The sequence below is a fragment of the Anabrus simplex genome, chromosome 5, assembly GCF_040414725.1.
Source record: "Anabrus simplex isolate iqAnaSimp1 chromosome 5, ASM4041472v1, whole genome shotgun sequence".
Classification (NCBI taxonomy): domain Eukaryota; kingdom Metazoa; phylum Arthropoda; class Insecta; order Orthoptera; family Tettigoniidae; genus Anabrus; species Anabrus simplex.
The window spans coordinates 108190646-108214102 of NC_090269.1; the positions used below are offsets into that span (position 1 = coordinate 108190646).

At 42.5% G+C, this 23457-nt stretch overlaps 1 protein-coding gene across 1 annotated transcript in view; it reads right to left on the reverse strand.

Annotated features, from left to right (window-relative positions):
- Window positions 1-23457, reverse strand: part of LOC136873813 (uncharacterized) — a 902018-nt gene that overhangs the window by 330755 nt on the left and 547806 nt on the right. Inside the window, exon 4 of the mRNA XM_067147067.2 lies at window positions 3805-3887. The gene's annotated coding sequence lies outside the window, so the exon portion shown is untranslated. The remainder of the gene's footprint in view (window positions 1-3804; window positions 3888-23457) is intronic.

Genomic DNA, 23457 nt, shown 5'->3' on the forward strand with positions numbered 1-23457 from the left:
ATCTTCTCCGGCGTCGGCTTTTAGGCGGGGAGGATCTGAACCGTGTAAACTGTGATCCCCCTCCCAGACTATCTTTCTCCAGTGTTTTTACAGTGTATGTGCTTGCAAGCTGTACTATGTATTGTGTAATTTGATGTATTTACATGTATTTTATTTCCTATCCTTGCCCCTCTTATGGAATAAATGTATTTTTGCCCGTTCCGCATGTCTTCAGGGAAATGTAGAAGTATTCTCGCCCTGAAGAGTCCTCCCTCCCTTCCGAGCTCTCTCTATCTCTCTTGCTTCGCGCCCCTCTGCAACTCCCTTCTCTTCTAGAGGGGAGTTTCGGTCCACGTGACCGCTGCTCGGCTCGCGGTCGTTCTCCTCGGCCGGCCGGGCGATTCGGCTGTTGGCACTCTGAGCAGTCTGTTATCTCCTGGGCTTGCCTTCTAGCCCCTCGAACCCGGCACGCTAGCGCGGAGGTAAGAGAGAAAGAGGGATCTTGCTATTGTACTGTCCCCTTAAGATGTCGAAATTTAAGGTGCCTGAGGTAAAAACGAGGCTTGTCACTGTGTAATGATAGGAACTTTGTGCTTTGGATTCGATCTTTATTTAAGATTTCTAGTTGATGTGTTTGATTCAGTTTAAAGAAAGTATTTTCATGGCCGAAACATTCCATTGTGGGGTTAAGTAGGTGTTGCTTTTCTACGTTATTGTAATCCACTACGGATTCTCTATGTGCCTTCGGGCGTTGCGTTGGTTAAGAATTCGGAAGGCCATGCTTAATTTATTCTCAACCTTATTGTAATATTAGAAGGTCTTTCATATTATGTTCGGAAAGTTGCAAAGCGAAACCCTTCACGTATGCATGTGAACTTGTACCTGGTAGAGAGGGCTGGCTCCCTCATTAGTGTTTTGTAATAATTCTGAATGTATATACGGGTATTATCCTCTTAATTGTAAATTGTTGTTACTTGATGTTTTTAAAGCAGTTAAAGTTTCCGAACTTGTAATTAAAGAAGCTTGGCGAGATATCGTTGTTAATTGGTGTTGGTATCTTTCGCTTAATGCGACCTTCATCCAGCCCCTTCGGGCCGCCGCTTTTCCTAGCCCGTACCTGCCGTTCCAAGGAATATTAATTTATTCCATCATAGCACTCTACCGGGTGGTTCACCAGCCCCTTGCAATCCAGTTTTATGCATCCCTTCACATTTACTACAATTCTGAAAGACATCGGTCCCTCTTCCTAAACCGGGCTAATATAACGAGATGTGTGTTTACCGGCCAGAAGACAGCAGGAATCGTGAGCGCAACTATTAATTCATTATGGGTGCCTCGAATGAACCCGTAAAATGAGCACAGATACGCAGATACATACATTAAAACAGGAGGTGGACGCACAGACCGGGAGCACGGTACTGTATAGACTGGGAAGTGGGTGCAGTAGGTCAAGTGTCGCAGTAGCTCATATGGCAAGCGGGCAGGGAGATATGTGATAGTCGACTGTGCTTGAGGTAGGAGATTCGAATCCGACATAAGATTTTTATTTATTTTAACAGCCAGTTGCCTGGGATGTGGTAAGGTTGCGTACTTGATAGCTTCCAAGGACTGATTTGTTGAATTGACCCTGTAAAAGACCGTATGTATCGTCACATTGGGTGTGGTGCTGGGTTGGACGAACCTACACTGGCCAAAGACCATCATCTCCATATAATTTTTCGGTTTTACCTCCTCATAATCTGTATGTACATAACACTTGGGGTTACGTGAGTGAACTACGATGTTCCTTTGACAAGGAAGAATTGTTCAGAATTTCCTAAAATCTCTTTCACAAATGTATGTATGAAGAATTATCATACATCTGTATTAAATTAGTTGAACAGTTGACCAAGCCTATGGCAGTAATGCACTGAAACAATTTTCTTACGCCGGGCTGAGTGGCTCAGACGGTTGAGGCGCTGGCCTTCTGAACCCAGTTTTGCAAGTTCGATTCTGGCCGAGTCCGGTGGTATTTGAACGTGCTCAAATGCGTCAGTCTCGTGTAGGTAGATTTACTATCACGTAAATAACTACTGCGGGCTAAATTCCGGCACATCGGCGTCTCCGAAAACCGTAAAAGTAGTTCGTGGGACGTAAAGAAAAATAACATTATTATTATTATTATTATTATTATTATTATTATTATTATTATTATTATTATCTTACAGTAAAAACAAAAGCTGACTGGATTCGAAACTCATGGCCTTCAATTTCAAGACTACCACGGTAACCATTACGCTACAGGCCCACAATTTTTCAATTGTGAAATTTATGAAACTATTGAACAATGAGGACCCTCATGTTTGAGTGTATTAGAATTCCATATTTGTTAAAATCACTGTTCTTTTTTTTATTTTTTATTTTTACAAGCTGCTTTACGTCGCACCGACACAGATAGGTCTTATGGCGACGATGGAATAGCAAGTTGCTTTACGTCGCACTGACACAGACAGGTCTTATGGCGACGATGGGACAGGGAAGGGCTAGGAGTGGGAAGGAAGCGGCCGTGGCCTTAATTAAGGAACAGCCCCAGCATTTGCCTAGTGTGAAAATGGGAAACCACGGAAAACCATCTTCAGGGCTGCCGACAGTGGGGTTCGAACCTACTATCTCCCGAATACTGGATACTGGCCGCACTTAAGCGACTGTAGCTATCGAGCTCGGTACGATGGAATAGGAAAGGCCTACGAGTTGGAAGGAGGTGGCCGTGGCCTTATTTAAGGTACAGCCCCAGCATTTGCCTAGTGTGAAGATGGGAAACCACGGAAAACCATCTTCAGGGCTGCCGACAGTGGGATTCGAACCCACTATATCCCGGATGCAAGCTCACAGCCGTGTGCCCCTAACGGCACGGCCACCTCGCCCGCTCTTATAGCTTTTAGTGCCGGGAGTGTCTGAGGTCAAACAAAAAGAGATTTTTATTGTGATCAAGCGGAAAGCTTGAAAAACAGTGTATATATATGAGTATTTTAGCAAAGAGGCGAAATACCACACACATCCATATAGAACATAGCGAAAATTTCAACAAAAGTTTACTATTTTGCCAAAGGCACTGCCTAGCGGAGGTAGCAAAGGGGTGCTCTGTTCACCTGGAAGGATGTGGGTTCGACTCCCCATCAGGAAGTCGAAAAATTTAATTAAGGAGATTTCCTTTTTTGGAGTGGCACATCGCCCTGAGGCTAACTCAGCTTGCACACAAAATGAGTACTGGGTTAATTCCTGGGAACAAAGGCTGCCAAGCGTAGAAATAACCACTATCCCATTTAGTGCCGAGGTAACGGATAGTGAAAGCCTTTACCGTCGACTCCTACAAGGGCCTTCATGGCCTATATGAAATGTCGTATGGCTTTTAGTGCCGGGATATCCCAGGACGGGACACCCGTAGGCGACCTGCGCGTCATGATGAGGATGAAATGAGAATGAAGACAACACATACACCCACCCCCACCCCCGTGCGGTAGGAATCAACCAATTAAGGTTAAAATCTCTTCATCATTTTGAATCTCGTGCCCGGAAGTAACACAAGAACCTCATTTTCTCCCCAATCCGACTACTCCATCCTTATTAGCATAACACGAAGATCATCCTTGATTTATTTTGTCTGTATATTTCTGATACACTCTGTATAGTAGATATAGATTGGAAGTTTGTCTTCTTGGCGCCAAACATTTATTTCCAATCTTTCTGGGTCACGGTACGAAGGATATGACACAAATGTTGGACAATACAGTCAGGTCAGGCCTGAAATACATTGATGGTTGAGATAATCAGTACACAGGTACTCACCCACTGAGGGGATATCTTGAAACACCGTCAACTCCCGTCTGAAATGCGGTACCGTGTCCTTTTGCTTGAATCACATTCAGGACCTGTAAGCATACAAGGAACATCAATGACTAGAGCTTGAATTATTGTGGCATATCAAGGTTTTTCTTTGTTTCATCATGTGATTAATGTTGAATCAATTATAAAATTATATAATACTCAAAACATATACATTCATTTTGCAAATAAGCACATATTTTGAGTGGTTTTATAGCAGTTTCCATTCCCAACATTATCAGGAGCTCCCTTCAGACATTGGAGGGTTGAATAATTGCTCTCATTGCTATACTATAATAAAGCTTCGATATATACAGAGGTCCATAAAAGCACATACCATGGATTTAATGTCAACAGATAAAGTTAATTTCAGTACAATTCAAATATTCAAATATCATTTGAGAGTATATCGCTCTAACTTCCATTACTCAATTAATTAAGGTTTAAGTTAGGCATGACTACAATTAAAATAGTAATCTGCATTCATTGTTCCCCTGGAATTACTTTGGCTTGCTCGACTTAGAAAGCCACTCTTGCCTTCTGCTTTCTCCATTATGCAAACATTATTTAATACATTTCCGCGTGTTTTAAGCTTCTCCCATCTCCAGTTCCGTATTTATTCGTACTTGCAGGAAATGAGAATTTATAGTTAAATTCTGTACTTTAATCCGGCCAGTTATATTACATCCCGTGCTTTCTTATCTGCAAGTATAAATATTATCGCAGCTTGTAGACCCTTTCTCGCCGCAGTAACATTACTTAAGCAGCAAGCCGTCTGACACAGGCGTGTAACAACATCTCTGCATATCTTACACTTAATGGAGGCATTCACGACAGCATCAATGTACGATCCCCTCGAAAGATATACAGTAAACTTATGTTGATCATTACGTCTGGAGCAGCGGTGAAGAAACATCGTAACCGTTCCATCATCTGAATTCTCTGGAGAAAGAAGAGCAAGCAAACCAGGAGATTGATATTACTGATAATATTGTGATCGCCCACCACGAGGCGTCCAGTTTTCCGTTGAATATTTTTTCAATTTCGAATCACGACCGTTTTTATGACAAAAGGGATCTCTAGGAATACCTTGACGGGAATACATTTATGATTAATCCATTCCCACCTGAGAACTTTGTGTTTATTTTTTCCCTAAAACCAGATTTTGGGATAAAATACTAGCATTATATTTTCTTCCACATGAGTTCCGGAAAGGTACCGGCACAATCGTATTTGTCAGGCGTTAATAAAACATTTTTCCTACTTTCTTGACATAAAAGAAAGTTTCGTAACTAATTCTGTGGGGAGAGAATACCAAATATCTTAATAAAAAATTACACTGCTAACTATTTTTAACAAAAGTGGAGCAATTATTACGAAAATGATTCAGTCAAATGTTTCGTTTAATCAGTGTCATTTCTCGATGTGATACACGTGTGTGGAACCTTTTAAAACTTATTTTCCTTGGAGAGACACAGGTAGACATCACACTTTACACTTTTGAATCGACAAACTACAGGCCTGGCATCTGCTGGACAATCATAGTAAGAGAAACAATAGAAATGCACTCTGCGGGACCCTCACAATTTGGCTGAGGTGCCAAAAGCAACAAAAATTGCCATGCGATCATGTGGGCCAGGTGAAAAAGAGGAAAGTTTACGTGCTGTGATGTAACGTACTACAGAAAGGAATAATATTTTTATAAATTGTTGAGAACGCTTCCAATAGGATTTACTTCTAGCATGTTTGATAATAATAGAATAATAAGAGTAATTCGCTTGTTCAATTTTTCCTGTACACTCCGTACTCTTGGAATTATCTTTAGAACTTCCCTCATCCCCTTCATATTTATACAAATCCCATAGAATATAATTTTTGCTTCCAACAATATTCACGCTCCTTCCATGGAATTAGCTTTGCACTCACTTGTGTAATCCCTTTGCACCTTAATTTAGAGTCACTTTGTTCGCCTGGAATTAGCTTTGCACTCATGTGTGTGCTTTGTTTCCCCGTTAATAAACACACTGTTTTAATGAGTTATCTGTGCACCTTGCTCTGCCACTCTCCCCCCGCCACAGAAATAAGTTTCCGATTCATTGGATTTACTCTGTTGGACAGGGCCTCTGAGGGTGCACGCACCAGTGCGTTGCGCGGCGCAAGGAGCAAAAAACTAGTTTGACCAGAGTGCAGACCCCCTCCTCTATTTCAAGAAATAGCACTGTCTCTCTCTTTCCCTACGCCTGTCTCGCTCACTCTGCTTGTCTTCCCCCTTCCTCACTTGCTCCGCAGCGCTCCACTATCCGAGCAAAGTTGAGTCGAGTTTACCAGAGTTGCCTCGAGATAAAATGCTGGTCTGAGCCGAGTCGAGTCGGACCGATGCATGGTGCATAGAACCTCTGCGCCTTGGTTTGCTCGCGTGATATTTTGGGGGTTTCAGTGGCGCTGCTGTAGTGTGATAAATTTCTCATTCATTTCTATAGTTTACTTCTCCACTCCTTAAAATATTTTTTCTCTTGTAAAGGGCTTTAAGCCAACTTGGAATGCACTTTGCGTTCTAACATTTTGAACTATCCTGATTTGATTTATCACTCCTAAAAAGAAGGTCTTTACTTCAAAATCGCTTTACCTAGATTTTGAATTTATTTTGCCACCCTAAAATTATTTTCGCATCATCATTCTTACCCTCTAAAAATAACTTTTCGCTTGCAGATAGTTTTGCACCCAATTGGAAATAACTTTGCCAACATAGAATTAATTTCAAGCCATGTGAAATATATTTTCAGTCTCAATTTATTTTCCACTTTGTTACTTGAAATTCACTTCCTTGTACACCTCTCTTTCATACCCGCTGAGGGGTTTATCGGTAGACCCCTGCGCGGATATACAGTACAAAATATTATCCGCATACGGATCTCCTTCATCCATACTCGCGTCCGCGAATGATTATCCTGGCACCAGAGCCCCCCCCCCCCTAAAATAACAGGTTTATAGGGATTTTCTCTTGCGACAACTACCGATATATTGACCTTCCTTCCTTCCTTCCTTCCTTCCTTCCTTCCTTCCTTCCTTCCTTCCTTCCTTCCTTCCATTAACTGCGGGCAGAAGCCAGTTAGGCTACGGTCAGATTTACGGCTTTATGGTCTCAAGACTCTTGATACAACCCGTGACAAAGTTCGGCGAATAGTCCTGTACTATCAACATAGATGAACAATGCACCAGAGTGACCTTACTGTCCTTCGAAATAGTCTCCTCCCATAACTATGCACTGCTGAGGTCGGCGATACATGTCCTGGAAACTTTGCAAGAAAGCTTCCTTTAGGATGGTGTTCAAAAGCCTCGTCACGTTTCGTTGATGTCAGGAATATCGTCAAATCTCTTACCTTTCAAAGCGTGGGAATAGGAAGAAGTCTGGACGATTGAGATCTGGCGAGTATGGGGGATGTTCAAATTGCACCACCCCCTTTTTTGCCACGAACTGTTTGACGATATTGGCTGTATGTGGGCGAGCGTTGTCATGAACAAAAAACAATGAACCTTGTCGTGCGAACTGTGGTCGTACCCTGCGTAGACGTTTCATGAAAGGGGTTGAAATTTCAATGTACCGTGCAGCATTCAACGTCGTTCCCTCAGGTAGAAATTCCTTGTGGATAATGCCTTGACTATCGAAAAAGGTGATGAGCATCGTTTTGATGCGTGACTTTTCGGCTCTGACCTTTTTCCGACGACGGTATCCCGGAGAATGCCATTCCATGCTTTGCCGTTTCATGTCAGGGTCGTACCAGAGACACCAGTTTTCATCCTCAGTGACGATACAGGGTGTTGCATCCGCCGTTTCGACAAAATCCTGTGAAGCATCTAAACGTGCCTGCTTCTGATCGTCAGTCAAGTGATGTGGCACAAGACGAGAACACGTTTTCCTCTTCCCTAACTTCTGGGTAACGATTTGTCGCACGGATTCACGGTTAATCTGCACTTCATCCGCTATCATGCTCACAGTTAATCGGCGATCATTCGTGATTAATGTCCTCAACTTCTCAAAGTTTTCGTCACTGCCGGCGGTCGCCGGTCTTCCGCTACGGGGGTTGTCAGAAACACTTTCCCGGCCTCCTCGAAAACTGGCGAACCACTCGTACACACACTTCAAGGACAGTGCTTGATCTTCATGAACACGTACCAGCATCGCATGCGTTTCTTTCGGTGTCTTGCCAAGCTTTAAACGAAACTGTACATTGATCTTTTGGTTGTTCATGTTCCTGTTCGCAGTTCAGAACCAACGCACTAAACACGCGCTGTGTCAAACAGGTCTTACACGGCGCACACACGATGCTCAACTGAACAACGTTGGGAGCAGGTGGTCAAAACCTGCTGCTACAAAGATGCAGCGTTATGTGTCGCCAGTGTTGCCGGATTGACCGTTCTGACTTCATTAACCGAAATTTATTGTCACAGGTTGTATATCAACATTCTCCCATACAACTGTCAAGGGTCGCCTAGCCACAAGGAAAAATTAGTGTGTGCCTGAGTGAAAATGAATAAGCTTCATTATTTAGACATTATCAGCAAAATTATCCGCACTGCCATACAGTTTGCAGAACAAAAAACTTCGTGGAAATCCACGGATATACGAAGATATCCCCATTCGTGCATGGCTCTATTTATTGGACAACATTGGCCAATTATTGCCGATTTCCATGAAGTTGATTGGATTGAGTGTATGGTCGACCGGGCAACTGTGAAGGCTTGAAACATTAACATCTCTCTATAGTTCAGCGCCGGTTAATTATTCAGAAATGTGGTTTGACAGATCGCAATCGTAGTTTGGCTACAGATATACTGACAATCAGTTCAGTGCTGGAAATTCTAATCCTCGTACCTATGCAGGGGCACCACGAGCAAAAATCAGCTCTACAGACTATGGTCGAGATATGCTACATTGCAGAGAGCTGACAGGCTGGTTGCTGAGAATTTCGATCTGGTTAAACAATTGTCGCACAATTGGAAACTGTTCGTTCCTTAGTATTTCAAGGTAACCGTATCAAGAAATTCTGTTCGTTCGTCCAGCATTTCAAGATAACCGTATCAAGAAATTCTGGAGTGTGTCAACGCTTTGTTAAGATGGAACAAGATGCCCTTTCTACCGAACGACAAACAGACTGACGTGAATCACGCAAGGATGTGATAAGAGGTCCTATAGAGGACAAAAATCTGATTTTATCTTCCTGACTTCTGTATTAGTTGATTACATTTCTAATCGTAGCCCTCTTTCTGTGCTGTATTTGGTTCTTTTAAATGTGAAACGCTTAACAGACCTAATCATACCTTTGTCCTCAGCTGATTTGTTTACTAAAATTTCACATTTATCCAGGAATATTCAAAGCTAGACCGCACAGGTTAATAGCCATAAAAGGGAAAGCATGGATCTCGCTTCATTTTGAGCATGTAATGTAGCCGACGGGATATGAAAGCCGAGCCTTCTCATTACCGCACAGCTCCATTAATGAGAACAGGGAATAGCAGAGTGGAGCAGACATTTTAATATCTGGCTGGCAGCGCGTCCAGCGGCGGTCTGCAATATCGAACACTGCAAAACAAAAGACGGTCGGCTATCAGCCGCGGGCTCAGCCATTGAGAAATCAGCACTGCTTTGAAAGCATGTCACTGATGAATGAACGAGAAGTACAACATGCTCGCGGCTGGAGTTGCTCCACCACATAACTATACCGGTCGTAAACTATTTCACTTTACTATGTGACCTCTGAGGTCTGCTGACCTGCACTTAACCACTCCCGCTTGTCTCAAGATGTGTTACTCGATTCAGGTTAACGATCCGCTTTATTTCACAGCAAGTAGTGCGCAGCAAAGAGACTGAAAGGTAAATTTTAAATCAGTGCCTTTCATTTATTTTTATACTTTTCTAATTGGTTACGTGTATCGGAATTTTAGATGACTAGTCTATAAAGGTTGCCAAACAGAAGTTCTTAATAGCTTGCCTTTTACATTCGAGCCAAAAGCAAGCTTGTAGTTTTCCGTGACTCTTGATATCGTGATGATAGCGAAAGGGACCTCAAGTTTTACGTGGGCTGGGCTGAGAAGCTCAGACAGTTGAGGCACTGGCCTTCTGACCCGAACTTGGCAGGTTCGATCCTGGCTCAGTCCGGTGGTATTTGAAGATGCTCAAAATGCATCAGCCTCGTGTCGGTAGATTTATTGGCACCTAAAAGAACTTCTGAGGGACTAATTTCGGGCACCTTGGCGTCTCCGAAAACCGTAAAAGTAGTTAGTGGGACGTAAAGAAAATATTATTATTATTATTATTATTATTATTATTATTATTATTATTATTATTATTATTATTATTGTCCGACTCGTTGGCTGAATAGTCATCGTACTGGCCTTCGGTTCAGAGGGTCCCGGGTTCGATTCCCGGCCTTGTCGGCGATTTTTACCTTCATTGGTTAATTCCAATGGCCCGGGGGCTGGGTGTTTGTGCTGTCCCCAACATCCCTGCAAAACACACACACACACACACACACACACACACACACACACACACACACACACACACACACACACACACACACACACACACACACAAAACACTATCCTCTACCACAAAAACACGCAGTTACCTACACGTGGCAGATGCCGCCCACCCTCATCGGAGGGTCGGCCTTACGAGGGCTGCACTCGGCTAGAAATAGCCACACGAAATTATTATTATTATTATTATTATTATTATTATATTATTATTATTATTATTATTACTAAAATATTTGCAGATTCGTTTTTAATATCTTGAACAGTATAGTTTATATACAGTATATACAGTATAACAGTATACAGTATACTTTTTAAACAAAATCTTTAATCGGGAGGCTGTAAACCACACTCCTCGGAGTCCTTAAGAACCTCCCGCACCACACGCCCCTAGTGTGTGTCACGAGAGTCCGCTGACCTGCTGTGTCAGCTTCGAAAACATCTGTAAATAAACGGTTAGTGGAGTTTGCCAATTTCCATATCGGATGGTAAAATTGTATTCTATGACGTTTGTAGCAAAGAGGTAAATGAAATTTGTTTTATGTCTCCCCCTAAATAGATATCGATTTTGGAAAATAAAAATGGTATTTTAATTGATAAATGACTATTCAAATACGTAAAATTGAAGCTGTCTAAAATATACTTTATATATATACAGAGAGAGAGAGAGAGAGAGAGAGAGAGAGAGAGAGAGAGAGAGAGAGAGAGCACCTAAAACCGATAAGGAAGTAGATCACTGCCCTACAGCTGAAGTACAATTCCATACACTCCTTCAATGTAGTCACCCGCAAAGTGATGTTTCGTCAAATGTCAGGAAGCCGTAGGGGACCGTTGGCGAGGCGTTCCCTGATGATGGCAGCGACGGAGCGCTCTACTGTGCGAACTACAGATGCCACGTCAGGAAATCGGCAGCCTCAGAGGGGTTCCTTCAACTTCGGAAACAGTCGAAGTCACAAGGACTCATGTCTGGTGAGTACGGAGGGTGTTCGATGACCTCCCAATACAACCGTTGTAATAATAGCTTGATACTGTTTGCGACATGACAACGTGCGATAGGGCGATCGTCTCGCAATAAACGTGGACATTTGCGCCGCATAGCGGGACGCAGATGTCGCTTCAGGAAGTTGTCATTGTTGACGGTTTGTCCCTCAGGCTCAGCATGCGTATTAAAAACACCCTCGTACTCGTGTGCCACAATCAGCATAAGCTTCTTCAAACTGGGTTTCTGTCGAGATTTCTGTGGACGTGTCAAACCATTCATTCGATTGACGCTTTAATTCAGGCTCGTGCGTGTCTTTCTTTGTCGTATCTGTCCAGGTGGATGCAAGCCAGTGCATACCGGTGCCATTTCTCTACGTCGGTGAGTTGATATGGAACCCAACGGAACGCAATTTTTCTGATGTTAAGACATTTCGTCAGTGTGTACCAACCGTTTGATGACTAAGGCCAACTTCTACAGATAATTCTGGGACAATTCATCGATCATCTACGGAAACGAGGCCACTCATGACGTCAATCTGATCTTGAGGAACGGACGGCCGACCTGTACGGTGCAAATCCCGTCTCATTCGGACCCGCACACATCGTGCAACCGTCCTATACGGTAATGCATTCTCGCCACAAGCGATAACATTTTGATGCATTTTTTTCACGGGAAACCTCGATTTTAATCCCCGAACGCTGATCACCTTATGAAAACATGCTTTACAGTGGTGAAATAGACACTCTTCACTTCAACGCCACACAGCAACAACACTCCCAACGGGATTCCCGTCAAATGCACACTACACATCGACAACAGCGCCACCTGTCCGCTCCCATATCCTATCTGCGCATGCCCGATTTCCCGCGAGTGTCTGGACTACGTTGCTACTACTTCATTAACAGGTCTCGTAGCTTCCAGGTTTTGATACAGGTCGCCTCGCAAGAAGGCGAATCTTGGGAGGTTGAAGACGCGATAAGACTATCGTACACAAGACCGCTAGTCGCTTGAAATAGGATGACCTATTTATGTCTCCTAAACGTTAGGGATCGAAATATATTATGACCGAATAGCACCCCGCGCTAGCAACAGGATCAAAGCAATCTGAGGGGTACGACTATTAGCATTCTAGCTTTTTATATACTTTTACAACCCAAACCTCGCCAATTCAATTTTCCAAGAAATCAATGTAAGCCAAGCTTAGCTTGGACCACAACAGTTGCATGAAGTCAAGTTATATCTGACACACGTTTACACAATATTTCCTGTCTATTTACATCTCAAGCTACAATTACCATTCTCAATACTGCTACCTGTAATCCTACCTTATGCATGTTACAACTAACAGCCACGTATGATTAACGTTATTAACCCTGCAGCACCCACGTCAAAAAAGGTAACGTGAGTTACCACATGGGCTTTTGACAGGATTCCACCCTTCTCTGCTATTTAAGAATTCTAAAATGAAACATAAACTTGTGAAAATAGATTATTTTATCAATATCACTTACAATGTAGGTACTACAACATTTTAAAAAGTGCAATTATCATATCACAGTACTCGTACCTTATAATGTAGTTGAGAAAAAACGTGCATTTTTCGCCATCACTTTCCATCCCCTGAATGTCGTAAGAAGAGACTAAATGGGGCCCCAGAGGCTCTGAACTTTGAAGCGTGGGTTAGCGACCACGGGGCTCTTAACTGAGTCCTGGCATTGCTTCCACTTACTTGTGCTAGGCTCCTCACTTTCATCTATCCTATCCGACCTTCCTTGGTCAACTCTTGTTCTTTTCTGACCCTGACGCTATTAGGTTTGCGAGGGCGAGAGAGTCTTTCATTTTTACGTCCTTCGTGGCCCTTGCCTTTCTTTGGCCGATACCTTCATTTTTCGAAGTGTCGGATCCCTTCCGTTTTTCTCTCTGATGAGCGTTATATAGAGGATGGTTGCCTAGTTGTACTTCCTCTTAAAACAGTAATCACCACCACCACCACCACCACCACCACTATCACTTTCCATCTCGAGGCCGTCTTTCAAACAATCATCACATATAGTTTTCATGTGCTTCAGACACATTTTTCTGCAACATTTTCAACCATACATCTTGGCTTTTATGCCTTTCATTCTTAGACAAACAATGCATCTTGATTTATAAGATTGCTAGTGAATCCCCACGTGGTAACACACGCAACACTCCTTACATAGCACATCATATCAGTATTAGGTAAAAAATTGCGTTACTTACTGAAGTTATATCGTATTGCTTATTGGTTCTGCTTTTAAAATATACACTTTTATGAGTCATTTGAGTTCGACTCGGTTTTTAAACACGTTTATATCAGCACTGTATGTTTTTGTAATTAGTTTATCTGATAAGATATTTCTTGTTGGAGCACGATAGATAACAGATGTAGAAAGAGTAAGAACTGTGCTTGAAGAATTATTTGAAGATGAAAACACATGATGATGATGATGATGATGATGATGATGATGATGATGATGATATTTTCAGCTTCCGCATCAGATAATAATTGCGAATTGCTAGATGACGGAAGCGTATTTGTTACATCGCATCAAAAAAAAAAAAAAGGAAATGCATTTGTTACGGGGTTACCCGTGGATGCAGAGGTGAAAGAAGGTGAAAGAAGGTGCCGGGGTGAACGGGTCTAACTACAAAGTCAAGAATGGAATTTAAAACTTTAACCAAGGCTATATTTTCTTTTCTATTTTAGAATTTCAAACTTAACAATCTTTCACTAAGTGAACACAATAATATATCAGGTACAATGACAAACTAGAAACAAGGCAAGAAAGGTCCCAATTTTAGTGATTTTTACACTCTTGGGCTACAAGCCCCTACTTTTACAATTTTGAGCTCTTAGCCTAATTTTACCAAAGCACAAATTTTAATGCAAGGGCAGAAAATCCTCAATACCTGGAGCACTAGCTCCAACGATGACAATTTAAGGCCAGAGGCACTATTACAACACTTGAAAAAGAGCTAACGTGCTCTCAGTTCACAAGCCTACTCGAGGCAATATCAGACTTTACAATTACATGCCATCAAGGCACAACTTACACAAATGAAACAGGGGTATCTCGTACCCAACCTACTGGGCCTTAGCAGAAAAAGAACAGGTTAAGTAATTGGCCCGGAACACCAAGTTAAATGGAGGCGTGTACTTGTACTCCTAAATATGCATTCTAGAAACCTAAAAGGCACTAGGCCGATGAAACAGAGGCTATTCCCAAACTATGGAGGTGACTCGTATAAGAATAATTTAATACATTACAGAAAGGAAGAAAACCAGTTACAAAACGTAGTCACCTCAAACCAATATGAAGGGGTTATCGAGAGGGTAAATCACTCTCTATCCCCGAATTACAGTTGCAGATTTTATAAAGTTTTACCTAAGCCGGCAGAAAATTACATTTTTAGAAAAGTAGGTTACATGGTAAAAGTTTCAGACCTTTCCCTCGGGTTAAACGGCGGAGCTAGCAAGAAATAAAGATGTTAAACGGCCATTACCTTTCTGAAGATCTGCTGCCTGATGAAATAGGCACCTCCTGCCTCCTGCTTCACATACACACACTTAGTTAGATGTTGATCAAGTAGCCAAGAGCCGTGAAAATCCGCAGTTTATAAACCCTCGGGGAAAGTTCGAGACCTTTCATGAATAATCAAGACACACCCACAGAATTTTATTGGAGGATACAACGTTTACACTTAAAATCGAAGAAGAAAGACGTGATTGGTTGGAAATTAATTACAGAAATTCTTGATTTGTTAAATTCAAAACAGGTGGAAAGAAAGGATAAATATTGCCAACCCAAAAATGAATGAACGAAATTTAGTAAAGAGAAAACTTATGAATACAACATTTCTTCAAATAAATTTCCTTCACTTCGCACCAGAGTGCATGATCATAGTTTTGTAGTGACCTCTCTGGGAAAATGTCCAAATTTCTTGATGAATGGAAAACAAAAACAAGTTGAAATTCATACAGTACTGGCAACTTCATAATCACAAAATTACGGTAGTGACATCTCCAGAGGAAACGTTTAAATAGGTCTAGTTTCAAGTTCTGTGTTTCTCCTGTAGAGGAGTTTTAATTGGCGCAAGATTTAAATGTGTGGCGTAGAGGTGTACCTCCCGGTACAGCATTTATTGCAGTGGACTGTGAACACTAGACAGTGACAAGTCAAGGACTGTAGAGTCACGTTATTTCAGGAAGCTAGATAGCTACAGCTTTATTGTTAAAGTTTGAACGATAACACACACAAATTAGTAAGTGTGGGGGTATGTGACACTCCCACGTTGGACAATGCGGCGTTAAATAAAACTAGACATAATAAAACAATCATACAACATGTTAATGATCGAGATATATCGGGTCATTCACCGACGTTGAGAATTCTTGAGTTCCCAACGCCAATGAGCTAGCGACTACGCCACGGAGAAAAGCCGGAAATATCCGCAGCAATAAGACTACGAAAGTTTAAGGAGAGATTTTAAACATTAAATTTTGAACAAAAGGCCCATTGACAAAAACGCTCGAATAAGGCTAAAATATTTTTACTGAAGAGCAAATCCTCGAAATTTGAACACTTTTCTAGAAAATCGCATGGCAACCTTCCCTTGTGAGTATATTATCTTCACTAAATGCAATTGCACTGTTCGTTCATCATTCAATGGGAGAGTGTTCGGGATCAGCTCTGAGGAACTCGTGGAGTGGGAGCTAAAAGTTCTCAGTGTGCCTTTCCCCATTTTGAGACATGTCATCGGAATATGATCAAATGGTCTCAAGCCCGAATCACCATTATATTTTAAGTTTTATAGGAATTATTTTTCAAGTTATTCTTATAACCTTTTAAATGTTTTTAACTTCACAATTCTTTTATAATTGTTTAAAATTGTAGATTGTATTACACAATCGTTTTATTTTCTCGAGTTCTTTACAAACTATTTGTTTTTAATGAATATTCACTGTACTGTGTATTCTTTGTCTTCGTCAGCCTCTAGGTCGGAGAAAAAATTATAATTTAAAAAATATTGCGTTCCTAAACAAGTTTTTATGTTGGCCTACTGAATTTTTTTGCTATTTTGCTTTACGTCGCACCGACACAGATAGGTCTTATAGCGACGATGGGACGGGACAGGCCTAGGAACGGGAAGGAAGCGGCCGTGGCCTTAATTAAGGTACAGCACCAGCATTTGCCTTGTGTGAAAATGGGAAACCACGGAAAACCATCTTCAGGGCTGCCGACAGTGGGATTCGAACCCACTATCTCCCGGATGCGAGCTCACAGCTGCACGCTCCTAACCGCACGGCCAACTCGCCTGGTGCCTACTGTATTCCATGACTACAGAAAGTAGTAAAGGGAATATTCTTTCTTAATCCGTTTACCCTCCAGGGTTGGTTTCCCTTCGAACTCAGCAAGGGCAGTATCATGGAGCGTCAGAGTTTGGGTCGGGGCCATACAAATAGAAAGGAGGATCAGTACCTCGCCCAGGAGGCCTCACCTGCTATGCTGAACAGGGGCCTCATCGGGGATGGGAAGATCGGAAGGGATAGATAAGGAAGAGGGAAGGAAGTGGCCGTGGCCTTAAGTTACGTACCATCCCGTCATTTGTCTGTTATTATTATTATTATTATTATTATTATTATTATTATTATTATTATTATTATTATTATTATTACTGCCAAACATACAAATGTTGCCGGAATAACAAATCCATTGGACATGCCACCTCAAACAAACAAACAAACAAACAAACAAACAAACAAACGTCATCGGTCTTACTTCCCCGTTTGAAGCAGGCTCTACCATGGAGGTTTTAAATTCGGAGTTGGGTCGGAGAGTACTTTGCATCCCGCCGCCGGCTGTGACTCGTTATCCAATTATACACCTTTCTCCAGCTATCCTCTTCGCACTTGGTTTAGCTTATGGATGTACCTCCGAGGACTAAATAGGCAGATTAAAGCATGAAACCAGCGTCAACACAAGTTTCACTGAATGGATGGTGGAGACCTCTGTCAAACTTGAGGGAGATTTCGAGTTCGTTGTTTAGCATCCTCTTGTCTTCTTCAAATGTACTAATAGTATAGAGACAGTGTGGCGCGAAAGTGCACGATTTTCAGCAAGTGTATCCCAAGACTGTGGATCGATAAGTGTCAACTTCATGTTATGCTTACGTTAGTCCTTGAAGCGTTACAGAAAGGGCTCCTTTAGGCCTATGCCGGAGCAAAGCTCATCGTAAAGGATTTGACAAGGAAATATAGTATCATCCATACGATGATGTGAAATATTTTAGCTTATAACTTTGGCCGGTAAGGTTCTGTCATCTAAGGTTCAATATTGTGCGAAGATTGTCAAGGAATTCTCGTCCTTCATAATATATGTGCTGCGGGTCAGTATTTCTCCAATCACATAGCAGTTTTCGCAGGCGCAAGGACGATTTAATTATTGGATAGAGGACCACCTGCACCCTATGTTCATCCTGCTTCAAAGCAAATGAGTTTGAAAGGAAATCATCATCTCCGACGCGTGTGGTGGCTTCGGAGATGATGATGATCATCATCATTGTGTGGTTCGGTGTACATACCCTATCCATCTAAGCTGATGCCAATTATGGTGGCTTCTATGGTACTGATGTGCGCTTTCCCTAGAACTGTAAGGCTGATGACTTGTTCTTCCCATTTGGTGTTTAAGGTCGATATAAGATTTTGCTGGTGGTCCAGGTTTCACAACGAAGTAGCGTAACGTGTAAGAATTCGACGGTTATTTACCACAGAAGTTTTTTTTATGACTTAAATTTCAGAATTTTTCAAAATAGCATCAAAGCAATCTCAGCCTAAAATCATTCAGAATAACTCAGATGGTGTGTCAGACTGGCTTCTGTATTTTGGAGGGAAACCGAGGTTCAAGGGCTCGCCTTGACTGTACGCTTTCTCGATATTCTCTCCCAACTCTACAGTGAGGTACATAAAAAGAATGAAATAGGTTTCCTTATTCATTAATGTAATCAGCACTGCTACATTGGAGTAACTCGAATCTGTGCAAGAGACTCACGATGGATTGGGTCAAGCGACTTCAGCATACGACTGACAGATTACCAGCGATAAAGTGGCGAGTAGGTCAGGTACCGCACGCGGCGTGCTAATTGAAATTCAGTCACTGATCGTAAATAAGAAATTATAACCACCTGAGTAAAGAGACTTAAATTATCCCAGCTGACAGCTACACTCCACGATCTGCTAGCGTTATGCTTTCCCTTTCAACCTGTTAGGATGTAGCAATGCCTTCCTCCACAGATTTCTAAATTGACAAGCGAATCTAATTTGGAGAATGTTCAGCTCATTTTAGTTGCGCTCACTTTCCTTTGATAATTATTTTTCAATACCAAATTTTTTATTTCACTTTGCCATTTTTATGTTATGATTCTTGTTTTTTGAAGGGGCCTAACATCTAATTCATCGGCTGCTAATGAGACGAAATGAAATGACAATTTAAAAGTCGAAAACTCATCCAGTGACCAGAATTCACAACGTGATGATGAATGAATGAATGAAGGAATGAATGAATGAATGAATGAATGAATAATGGATGAATATGAATTCAAAATAATCAGTGGATCTAATTCGCAATACTGAAAGTTTAAAAAATTCCAAAATGAATCCACTGACTAGAATTAAGAAACAGGCGATGAACAATGATTATGGATTTAAAACAGGGGCCGATGACCTAGATGTTAGGCAACTTTAAACAACAATCATCAACATCATCATCAGAATTTAAAACAATCAGCGGATCCGACCCGCAATGCCTCGCCTTCCCAGAAACTATCGTAAAACAATAGTATATACTGACCAAGGGACTGTTTCCAAAGCACAATCCTGAATCGATGATGCTTGCTGTCTAAAGGGGTGCACAATCCAGGTCAACGGCCCCTTATAATAATACTTATCACTAGGAAAGTAAGAACTATGGTTTTTCTCGCGTAGCGGTACTAATCATGAGTAACGTAGACTTACGGTATTCCACACATTGGGGTACATTTTCTTCTATTTGCTTTACGTCGCACCGACACAGATAGGTGTTATGGCGACGATGGGATAGGAAAGGCCTAGGAGTGGGAAGGAAGCGGCCTTTATGAAGGTACGGCCCCAGTATTCGCCAGATGAGAAAATGGGAAATCACGGAAAACCATCTTCAGGGTTGCCGACAGTGGGGTTCGAACCCACTATCTCTCGGATGCAAGCTCACAGCCACGCGCCCCTAATAGCACGGCCAACTCGCTCGGTCATTGTGGTACTGCTCACAGATACGCACAGGTAACGCAGGCCTATGGCGCTTCTCACATTACGGCGCCACTCATAGGCAAGGTAAACCCATGGTGTTCCTCATATAGTGTTACTAATCACAGGCAACTAAGCCCATGTTGTTCCGCATATAGTGGTACTAATCACGGGTACTGTAATACCCATACTGATTCACCCTATGTTGCTACTAATCACTAACATATTTTATATCTAACATAGTGGTACTACTCGCAAGTAAAGGCGACCCATGTTGTTCCCCGCGAGATCGTACTAATTACAATTAGTCTCATGGTTTTAACTGAATCATAACTTGGTCGCCCCTGTTAGTCGCCTCTTACGACAGGCAGGGATACCGTGGATGTATTCTTCGTCTGCGTTCCCCACCCACAGGGGATGTTTGCTTTCCTTTTTAACTTCCTGATAGGAACATACGTAGGAATTTAAATCATAGCTATCTACATTACAGGTCAAGTTATGCTTATGTTTGTCTTTGTAGCGCTTCAAAGGGACTCCTTTAGGCCTATGCCGGAGAAAAGCTCATCGCAAAGAATTTGGCAAGGAATTCTGGTATCATCTGTACGATGTACATACAACCGCACAAAAATTCACCAGCAAAAATTATTAAATTTTACGCAAGTGGAAAATAAACAAACAAGCAAACCCGTGGTGCAAACACCAATCAGGTCTTTGCCAACACGACTGCTGCCCAGCCAGAAGGCCTGCAGATACTGGAGTTGTACATGGTAAGCGTAACGACATCCCATTCTTCAGTCCAGAATTACAATGGCTGGACTAACTGGGAATCGAACCCTTGGCCTAAAAAACAAAAAATCCACTATTCCTAACCTCGATTTGATCAACTGATTGGCATTATGACAATGATAATTCACAGCTGTTTCCATTCATTCGACCCGGTCAGGAAAGGAATGAATGCAGCTCCCATCTAGCGGCGAGGATGGGAATTGTGCCGGCTGCCGAAGCCTTTCGCACTCCTCTGGGTGATTAGCATTATGTTCTGCTCCATTTCCTTACATGAATTAACCCGGTAAGCATTTCTTATCTAGGATACAGAAACAACAGGCACACATGTCCCTCTCCAGAAAAAAAAAATTCTTGTTTAAATGCCTCGACTTCCTGACGAAGATTATTGAGCTGGTATGAAGAAGAAGAATTTGTTGGATTTCCAACCAACCAATCAACTAACAAGTTTTATAAATGAATTATAAGTAGAAATATTTATTGTCAGGTCTTTAATGTACATTTGTCCGACACACACTTTGCCAATAAACTTCCCAAGGTCTAAAATAACAGTATGAAAATGGGTTATTAGACTGTGTAGCGGTTCACCCAGGTCAAGGCATCCGGGATCGTCAGTTGGACTGGCACCTCTTTCCGAGACGCTACTTTTTGTTTTTCTTTCACTCTGTGCCCTGAAGTGTTGGGCGGGCCTCTTACAGGGCGACATCCTCTCTCAGTTCAGGGGATGTGTAGCGGTAATTTGAGATGATACTGGAGATGAGGGGTAAGCGGGGAGCAGCTGTGTAGGAACGGTCCTTGCATTTGCCAGAAGGTGAGAATGGCCACGGGAAACCATTCTAATGACACCTGACGGTGGGACCAGCTCACCGCCAGCCGAATGCAGAGCTGCTAAGCCGTAGCCACTCTGTTCGGTGCGCTACTTACATTTAAGATTCCTTTCATTGCCGTACCTCCTGAACGGAGACAGCGCCTCTCAGGCCAAATACTGTATATTTGTATCTGTGAAGGAGTTCGCGGCCGTGGCCTATACAAAGAACTGTCCCGGCATTCGCCTTACTAAAGGAGAATGGAAATTCACGGAAAACCATTCTCAGGACAGCTCCTCTCCGTCTCTCGAATGCAGAGCTATAGTGCCACGGTAGAGCCTGTGCTGCATACTATTACCTATTACTACTACTTTTTTTTTGCTATTTATTTTACGTAGCACCGATACAGATAGGTCTTCTGACGACGATGGGACAGGAAAGGCTTAGGAGTGGGAAGAAAGCGGGCCATGGCTTAATTAAGGTACAGCCCGAGCATTTTTCTGGTGTGAAAGTGGGAAACCACGGAAAACCATCTTCAGGGCTGCCGACAGTGGGGTTTGAACCCAATATCTCCCGGATGCAAGCTCGTTGCTGCGTGGCCCTAACCGCACGACCAACTCGCCCGTTGACAGAGTTTTTGTAAGAGAGAGTTTTTAATCTGACTGCGTTGCGGATTAAACAAATGCCTTCAAAGAAGGAAACGATATAATGGCTGGCTCAATATGTTAAGAAACAGAAAGAGAGGTGGGCGAAAATTTGCATTTCTAGGAGCAGACCCTGGAGCTAATGCCATCTACATTGATCGCAGACAAATGGAAAGGAGCTTCCTCTAGGCGACGGAAGAACAAGAGACGACAGAACAATGGCACAAGACGATCCCCGAGGAGTTGCTTGTCGATGGCCCTCTTTAGCAAATTGCGAGCTTGTTTCGCGACTGATTTAACTTCTTCCGCTAAAAAGCAAGATCGGTGGTTTAATGGAGCAATCCCACTGAGTGCCACGGAATGCAAGCTGTATATTGCGCAAATAAGACCAGACGAAATGTGCAATAATTTGAGTGGATCGACGTCTGCCATCGACAATCGACTATAGACATCGAAAGAATCACATTACTTTCAAGCTAAGGTCATTTTCACAGATACATCATTTTTGTGATTATATCTACTGATTGGTCAAGCCTCCTTGGCCCAGGAGGCAGTGCGCCGGCCTTTCACCGATGGATTCCGTGGTTCAAATCCCGGTCACTCCATGTGAGATTTGTGCTAGACATAGCGCAGGTGGGACAAGATTTTCTCCGAGTACTCCAGTTTTCTCTGTCATCTTTCATTATAGCAACACTCTTCAATATCATTTCATTTCATCTGTAAGTCCTTAATTATTGCCCCAAAGAAGTGCGACAGGCTTCGGCAGCCGGCACAATTCCTACACTCGCCGCTGGATGGGGGCTTCATTCATTACATTCCCGACCCGGTCAAATGACTGGAAACAGGCTGTGGATTTTCATCTACTGTTTTGGTATGTCATGAAATCCAATTTAACGAGAGTATATTTTATACTATATAAGTTAAAATAAAATTATTTAGCTGCGAAACTACGTTCATACCATACGGGCTGCATAGCCGAAGCGATCATGGCGTGCTCGGTTGCTCCAGAAGAACATAGGTTCGATTCCACGATAGTTCAATTTCTGGAGCTGTTGGGTTCACTCAGCCTTCCCAGAAATGAGAACCATATTCATTCCTTACGGCAAAGGCGGCCGGGGATAGAGATTGAATTTCTCTACCCAACTAAGTGTCGAGGTGAACCTACAAGGGCCTTCAAGGCCTGTACTGAGATTGTTTTGCTCGATACACTTGATATACTGTATCTCATCAAATTACCAATACTCTCTGTGGCTCAGTGGTATAGTGCCGGTCTCAGGATCTCAAGCTCCAAGCCGGCAGAGGTAGTCGGAATTCTGAAGGGCGGAAAATAATCCATTCGGTACTCCAGGCGGTACGATGTCGGCATGTAGATCTCTGGTGACATCTTTGATGTTTAGCCGGCGAACTGATCTGAAACTCTCACATAGCCCGCCGAACAGAAACCATTTCCTCAGTCGAAATTGACAATCAGGCAGCCCAGATGGCTTCAAATAAAATGTTTGTACACGGCTTTGGTCACAAGGGTCCCGGGTTCGATTCCCGGCAACGGTCGGGAATTTTAACCAT